At 38.5% G+C, this 7,640-nt stretch overlaps 1 pseudogene; it reads left to right on the forward strand.

The window, feature by feature from the left end:
• The first annotated feature begins 337 nt into the window (after nucleotides 1-337).
• On the forward strand, nucleotides 338-1,422 carry LOC122218405 (annotated as a pseudogene).
• The last annotated feature ends 6,218 nt before the right edge of the window (nucleotides 1,423-7,640 follow it).

The raw sequence follows: 7,640 nt of genomic DNA on the forward strand, positions 1-7,640 counted from the left end.
TAACTGACTGAGCCACCCAGGCGCCCCCGGAAGAAGGACATCGACAATCCTGAACTCCTGCCGTCTGGCAAAGCTCTAGCCTGGCTGCCGGGGATTGGAGTGGATGGAGATGCAGTCTTGGACATGCATTGTTTCATAATCTATTTGACAAGAGAACAAGCCATCAAAATTTTATCAGACAGAAGAATGGCAGTGGATTATGCCCAGGTACAATGGAAGCACGGACCTAAACTAGGATGGGAAACCAGGGTCTCCTGTATTTCTGGCAGACCTTGTTGGAAGACTTGAAAAGGAAAGTCAGTAAAAGTTCTTTTAGTCAACAACTGCTACAAATAAAATGAAGTTGCTAGTTGATAGAGGTGAGGAGCATGAGTGCGAGGTTGGCCACATTCGGAGGGTTCCCTCCACATCCAAGGAGTCCGCACTCTTAGAAAATTCCTTAATGGAAAGGTACAGTAAATGACTTTCTATCCTTACTTTTATGGCCCATCAAAGCATACTATTGGAATTAAACAGTCCCACAACCTGAAAACTTGAGGCAAATCTGGTTTTCAGGCAGAGCATAAGCCTTTCATACTTAGAAGGCCTGATTGCTATCACGAAATCTCTCCTACTACATATATGATCCTCTTGTTCTATCCTTATGATTGTTGCTTTGTGACCTACACTGCGTTTTATCACGTGTTCTTTCTCTAGACCTGCTTTTGTCACCTGCCTGTGCCCCAGCCCTCCAAATCCTGCCTTTCAGTATTAGTCATAAGGTATAGGGCTAAAACCACCTGTCACATCTCCCCCACACTCCTTGCACACTTGTCCAACTAGAACTTTATCACCTGACAGATAATAATCTAATGTTAAAACTCTCATCAGAAGCTCACCCCTTGCCAACTGCTTTGCTTGCCTATAATGTGTTAGGCATCAGAACATTCTGCTTAGAAGCAAAGGTTCTGGCACCTAGTTGCCATGTATAATTATTAGCTCTCCCACTCACTCTCTGTTTGACTTTTGGCAAATTACCCAAACTTTATGTGCTCCATTTCCTTTTAAGTAAAATGGAGGTGGAGCTGTGTGAAGAAGAGGCAAGAACGACCCCGGATCGGCTAAAACCGAGGGCCACTGCATCCCCCAACCAGCACCTACACCCCCTGTCGCGACTACCATACCTAAGAGAATCGTTGAAGGGGATGCCAGCAGAAGGAAAGCCAAGGTGAAGGATGAGCCACAGAAAAGGTCTGCAGGCTCTCTGTGCCTCCAAAGCCAGAGCGCAACCCTCAAAAGACCCCTGTGAAGAAAGGAGAGAAGGTACCCAAAGAGGAAAAGGGAAAAGCAAATACTGGTGAGGATGGGAACAACCCTGCGGAAAACAGAGATGCCCAAACAGACCAGGCACAGGGAGGTGAGGGTCCTGGAGACGCCAAGTGAAGTGTGTGCACTTTTGACAACTGTTTACTCCTGGTGAAATACTGTTTTTCATCAAGTTTTATAAAAATGCAGGATTTTCTTTTTCCTTCTTCCTTCCTTCCTTCCTTCCTTCCTTCCTTCCTTCCTTCCTTTCTCTCTCTCTCTCTCTCTCTTTTTTTTTTTTTTTTGAACTATATTGGTAGTATACAGAAAGCTTCATTTTGTTTGGGGAAAGGGCCCATGTCACTAATAGAATATTTCCGAAGCTGGATTGATACAGGGGTGAAACGCCTTTGCCTTATAGTTTTGAGAAACTTCCTCTTGGTTCCCAGGAGTGGGGGATTCCTTGATGTTGACACACATCAGCCACCTTGGCACAAACAATTGTGGTGTGGAAAAACTGAAATTCATTTTGTTACAGCAAATACTTGGTGCCCAGGAAGGGACAAGAAGCACACACTCAGGAAATCATAAAAGACTGTTTATTTCGCACTGCTGCTGGCCGGCAGAGTTACCTTCAAAGGCCTAGCCTCTGGCTCGGGTTTTACTGATCTGTTATTATATTTGCTTCCGGGTTGGGCAGGACTAGTATAGTCAAGCTTCCGGTTCCTGGCTGCTGGCTGATGTAAGAGGCAAGCAAGATTGAAGAAGCCAAAAGCATGCAAGGGGAGTGTCCAGCCTCAGACATCTGCCTGGTCCTTTTTACTTGCGTTTACCAGCTTTCCTCCTCAATTTTTTATGACTTCTTTTCCCTTTCTGCCTTCACCATAGACTTGACTCCCTTAAACCCAAAGACCTGTTGGAACCTGAGCCCAGGAAGTGGTCCCCAGCACACCAGGCAATCTGGACTTTGCAGTGTCACCACGGAGATGGCATCTCTTAAAACCATTTCTTTTTTAGCTTGTGGATCTTGGTAATTCTGCCATTTTCGTTTCACTTCCTGAAAGTCAGGGCCCACTTGTGAAAGGTGGTTAAACAACATGTTACATGTGAAATGTCAACCTTCACTTTGATGTTCAGAACATCAGATGAAGACTTCAGTGGGTTTCATAGAGGCTTTCTGATTTTGGTAGTCCATTGAAGAAGGGAATTTGAAAGTTGTTGTGTACTGTTGTGTGTGTGTGTGTTTAAGCTTATTTATTTTGAGACAGAGAGAATGTAAGTGAGAGAGTTGCAGAGAAAGAATCTCAAGCAGGCTCCACGCTGTCAGCATAGAGCCCACGTGGGGCTCGAACTCAAGAAACTGTCAGATCATAACCTGAGCTGAAATCAAGAATCAGATGCTTAACCGACTGAGCCACACAGGCAACCCAAAAATTGTTGTATACTGTTAGCGGTTGTCTCCCTATGCCCTGCCTGAAATACCATGATTGTTAATGAAAAGTATCTTTAATAAAGCTGGATACAGTTTGAAACTATAAAATAAAATTAAATTAAATTAAATTAAATTAAATTAAATTAAATTAATTAAAATAAAGTTAAAATAAAAATAAAAATAAAATGAAATAAAATAAAATAAAATAAAATAAAATAAATAAATGGAGGTAATAATAAGAGTATTTACCAATGGGTTGCTCTAAGGATTAAACACATGCAAAATGTTCAAAACAGTGTTGGGCACATGGGGTACCCAGTGACTGTAGTATTGCTCCCCAAATGCCATTGGTAGTGTAGATTTTTTTGTGAGTTTGAGGGGCTGCAGGGATTCTGATCACCTCTTTGTTCAACTTTTTCATGCCAAGTTCAAATAACTGTTACAGTACAGTACAACATTTAAAGAAACGTATGCTGAAAGAATTTTGTAACTTTTATTACAGTTTTAATGCTATTTTTAAAAGAACTTTTAAAAGGGATTTACATGTTAACAAATGCAATGAGCTATATATAAACAGCTTTAAATCCCCAAAAATTTATAAATCAGGAACACCTTTTTAGCACGAAAGAGGAGAGCATGAGCTCCGTATGATAGGCACATTTTCTCCCACTGAAATCTGAAGAACTCCTACCTTTCAGGGGATTTTATTGAGCACAAGGGAAGTAAAAATTGCTCATGTGTCCACAGGTGTGCAAAACTGCTAGTAGTTATCTTTTGCATTATTCATTTTCAGTTAGTACTTTGATAATCCTCCTGTCAGGTGTTAAAAATAGGCTCCGTTGACAGGGAAAGAGCAGCATTTAACAAGAATACAAATGAAGAGGAGAAATGGAATGTGGGTGGTAACTGAATGGTAAACCAGATTTTTATAGTCTTTGTCAAAAGATAATAGGTGCTGCTTAGTACTTGATAATTGCTTCTTTCGCAAAACTTGCAAAAGAATTGTCAAGTGGAAATGCAAGGTTCCTTATAATCTTTATAATATTTTAACATTAAGTTGCTAATGTTAGCAACTTATGAAAAGGTCCAATTTCTCTTTCCTTAAATATTTTTCTAAGAATCTCTCAGATAGAACTCATTTTCCTTCATTACTCTTCTTATCACCATTTCTATTATGTTGTAGTACACAGAGTGTTTAACTTTAAAAGAAAAGGCTCTATTCAAAACTGCATATTATAAATTAAAATAGGAAGTATAAGCATACATATACTTTTTTCTTTATCACATGATTACTTTCACTTTCAACTACTCAGCTACTTTTCTTGTTTTGTTCTTATATTTTTATATTTTTTATATTATTTATTTAGTTTGAGAGAGGGAGAGCAGGGACAGGGCAGAGAGAGAAGGAGAGAGAGAATCCCAAGTAGGTTCCCCACTTTTAGGTTCCCCCCTACGTGGGGCTCAGACTCACCAACCATGAAATCGTATTCTTAGCCAAAATCAAGAGTCAGATGCTTAAATGACTGAGCCATCCAGGAGCCCCCTGTTTTGTTTTTATAAATAACAAGGTACGATTCAACGTGCTGGCAAGGAAGAAACAAAACAATCAAATATTTCATATGACTATTCACTTTTTATAGAAGATGCAGTCAGTATCCTGTGTAGCTAGACCTGAACTGTCTGATAATTGCCATCAGCTTTGAGTGACCATCAAGCATTTGAAAAGTGGCTGGTGTTTTTTATTTGTTTGTTTTAATTTTTTTTTAATGTTTATTTGGTGGGGGGAGGGGATAGCAGACAGAGAAGGAGACAAAAATCGGGAGCAGGGTCCAGGCTCTGAGCGGTCAGCACAGAGCCTGAAGCGGGACTCAAACTCACAAACTGCAAGATCATGACCTGACCAAAGTCAGATGCTCAACCGACTGAGCCACCAAGGCACGCAGGGCTGATGTTAAATTAACCAAATGAGGAGGTCATTAGACTGATGTGGCTCTAAGGCCATGTAAGTCTACATAAGCAACCCAAAATCTAAGCCTGAAAATGCCTCAGGGTTATGAAATTGAAACCCAAAGATAACCAATCACAAACAGCCATCTATACTTTAAACTATTAGCCATTCAAAGTTTTCCTTACTTTGTTTTCACCTTTTTTCTAGAAAAGTCTCTCCCCGATATCCCAGTCAGTGGAGTGCTCCTAACCACTCCCAGTATAGTACTGCCCACTTGGAATGGATTTTTGCTCAAATAAACTCTTTAAAAATTTTTTTTTAAGTTTGTTTATTTATTTTGAGAGACAGGGAGGAGTAGAGAGAGGAGAGGGAGAGAATCCCAAGCAGGCTCCGCACCATCTTGAACTCACAAATTGCGAGGTCATGACCTGAACTGAAATCAAGAGTCAGATGCCCAACAGCCTGAGCCACCCAGGTGCTGCTCAAATAGACTCTTAAAATATTTAACATATAAAATTTTAACACTAGTTTGAATTGAGATGTACTGCGAGTATAAAATACACACTGGATTTCAAAATTTTAGGAAGATATAAAGAATATAAAATGCTTCATTAATAATATTGTATATGGATTACATATTGAGATGATAATATTTTGTATATATTTGGTTACATAAAACATATTATTAAAACTGTTGCACCCTGTTTCTTTCTTCTTTTTGAAGTGTGGCTACCAGACATTTTTTCATTTAAAATTTCCCTATTTTACTGTGACTCAAATTTACATCTGATGGTATATTTCTTTTTGGCCATGTGGATAAAGACCACCCTTGCAATTTTCTAAACAAGCTTAAAAGATATGGTGCTTTGGATGCAGAAATAGTTCTACTAATGCATCAAGGAATTATAACCACCTTATTATTTTATATCCTGCTCTATATTTAAAATTGAGAATGTAAAATCATTAAACACACGTTTCAAAACCATCACTGCACATACACATTGGCACCCTGCTTTTAAAATGCTTTGGACCCCAAGACACGTTTAACTCCCAGATCTTTCCTGCCTCGCAATCTAGGTTCCCGGCCCCTAACTCTAAGATACGAGGCTTTCTTGCCAGATCCTAAATTTGGTTTCTACCTACTTCCTGAGACTGATATTTTCTTCAGCCCTGACATCACCTTGTCCCAGATTCCAGGATGCAAATTCCTTACTCCCTGGGAAACACTGTGACCCTTCCCACTGAGAGTGCCAATTGCCCAGAAGCTGGCTCAGCCTGTGCCTTACACTGTAATGATTTTTACACAGAGATGAGCCAAATCCCTTTGATTCTGTTATTTGTCCTAATACATTTAAACTAAACTGCCAGATTTTCGTGTTGTGGTTGCCTAGAACTTTATGATTGTTTTATATTCGTGAATATATATAAATTATGTTGAAATTTATTCATGTGGTGCACAAAACCACAAAAGGGAAAGTATTTATAAACTTTTTTAATTTATTTTTTTAAGTTGACAAAACCATTTTCTCTAGCTTTACTGAGGTACAAATGTTAAATTAAAATTGCATGTATTTGAGGCGTACAAGATGACGTTTTGATGTATGTATATATGTATACATTATGAAAAGATTGCCACAAGCTAATTAACATATCTATCACTTCTAATATTTACCTTTTGTGTGTATGTGTGTGCATATGTGTGTGACAGCCCTTAAGATCTTGGCAAATTTTAAGTATACAACACATTATTATTCTTAACAGTAGTCATTATGCTGTATATTAGGTCTCCAGAACTCATTCCTCTTAAGTTTGTACCTTTGACCAACATCCCTCCATTTCCTCCAAACCCTATCTCTTGTAATCACCATTCTACTCCCTGTTTCTATGACTTCAACTTTAGTAGATTCTATACATAAGTTGGATCATGCATTATTTGCCTTTCTGTGTCTGGCTTATTTCACTTATCATAATGCCCTTAATGTCCTCAAAATCTATCCATGTTGTCACAAATAGATTTCTCTCTGTCTCTCTATCTTTTTAAGTTTATTTATTTATTTTGAAAGAGAGAGCACAAGTGTGGAAGAGGCAGAGAAAGAGAGAATCCCAAGCATGCTCTGCACTGTTAGCTCAGGGCCCGATGCAGGGCGTGAACTCATGTACTGTGAGATCATGACCTGATTCAAAGTTCGACGTTTTAAGGACCGAGTCACCCAGGTGCCCCAGGATTACTCTTTTTTAAGGGCTGAATAACATTCCATTTGTATGTATGTATCAATTTCTTTATCCATTCATCCATTGATGGACACAGATCGTTTCCAAGTTTCAGTAATGAAGTTCTTTTTTTTTAAGGGAAATGTTTCATAAGTTAATACAAAATGGGCAATAAATTTCACTAGTAACAATTTTAAACATTTTTATCTTATCTTATCTTATCTTATCTTATCTTATCATCTTATCTTATCTTTTGTATATAGAGAGAGTGTAAGCAGGGGAGAGGGACAGAGGGAACAGAGAATCCCAAGCAGGCTCCATGCTCAGTGCAGAGACTTATGTGGGGCTCGACCCCACGACCCTGGGATCATGACATGAGCTGAAATCAAGAGCCAGACGCTTAACAAACTGAGCCACCCAGGTGCCCCTAGTACTAATTTTAAAAACCTTACAGGTAATATTGACACTTGATGTCTTTAATTTTAAGAGGTAATTTTCTATTCAAAAGGATTACTGCTTAAAATAGAGGTACATTTTCTCCCCTTATTTTAGAGAATCAAAATTAAAAAAAAAAACTTTATTAAAGAATTTAAACTTAGGTATCATAATTAGGTAAATAATATAAGGTCAATTTTTAATAGAAATACATACATTAATACTTTCATACACTAATCAGGATCTAGGCATTCTGATTTTAGCTTGCAGCCAAAAGTCCTCATCAACTCTTTGCCTTGGATTTGTTCATTTCTTAGAAGTTACTTTAAA

This window comes from Panthera leo, chromosome B1 (genome assembly GCF_018350215.1).
Source record: "Panthera leo isolate Ple1 chromosome B1, P.leo_Ple1_pat1.1, whole genome shotgun sequence".
Taxonomy (NCBI): domain Eukaryota; kingdom Metazoa; phylum Chordata; class Mammalia; order Carnivora; family Felidae; genus Panthera; species Panthera leo.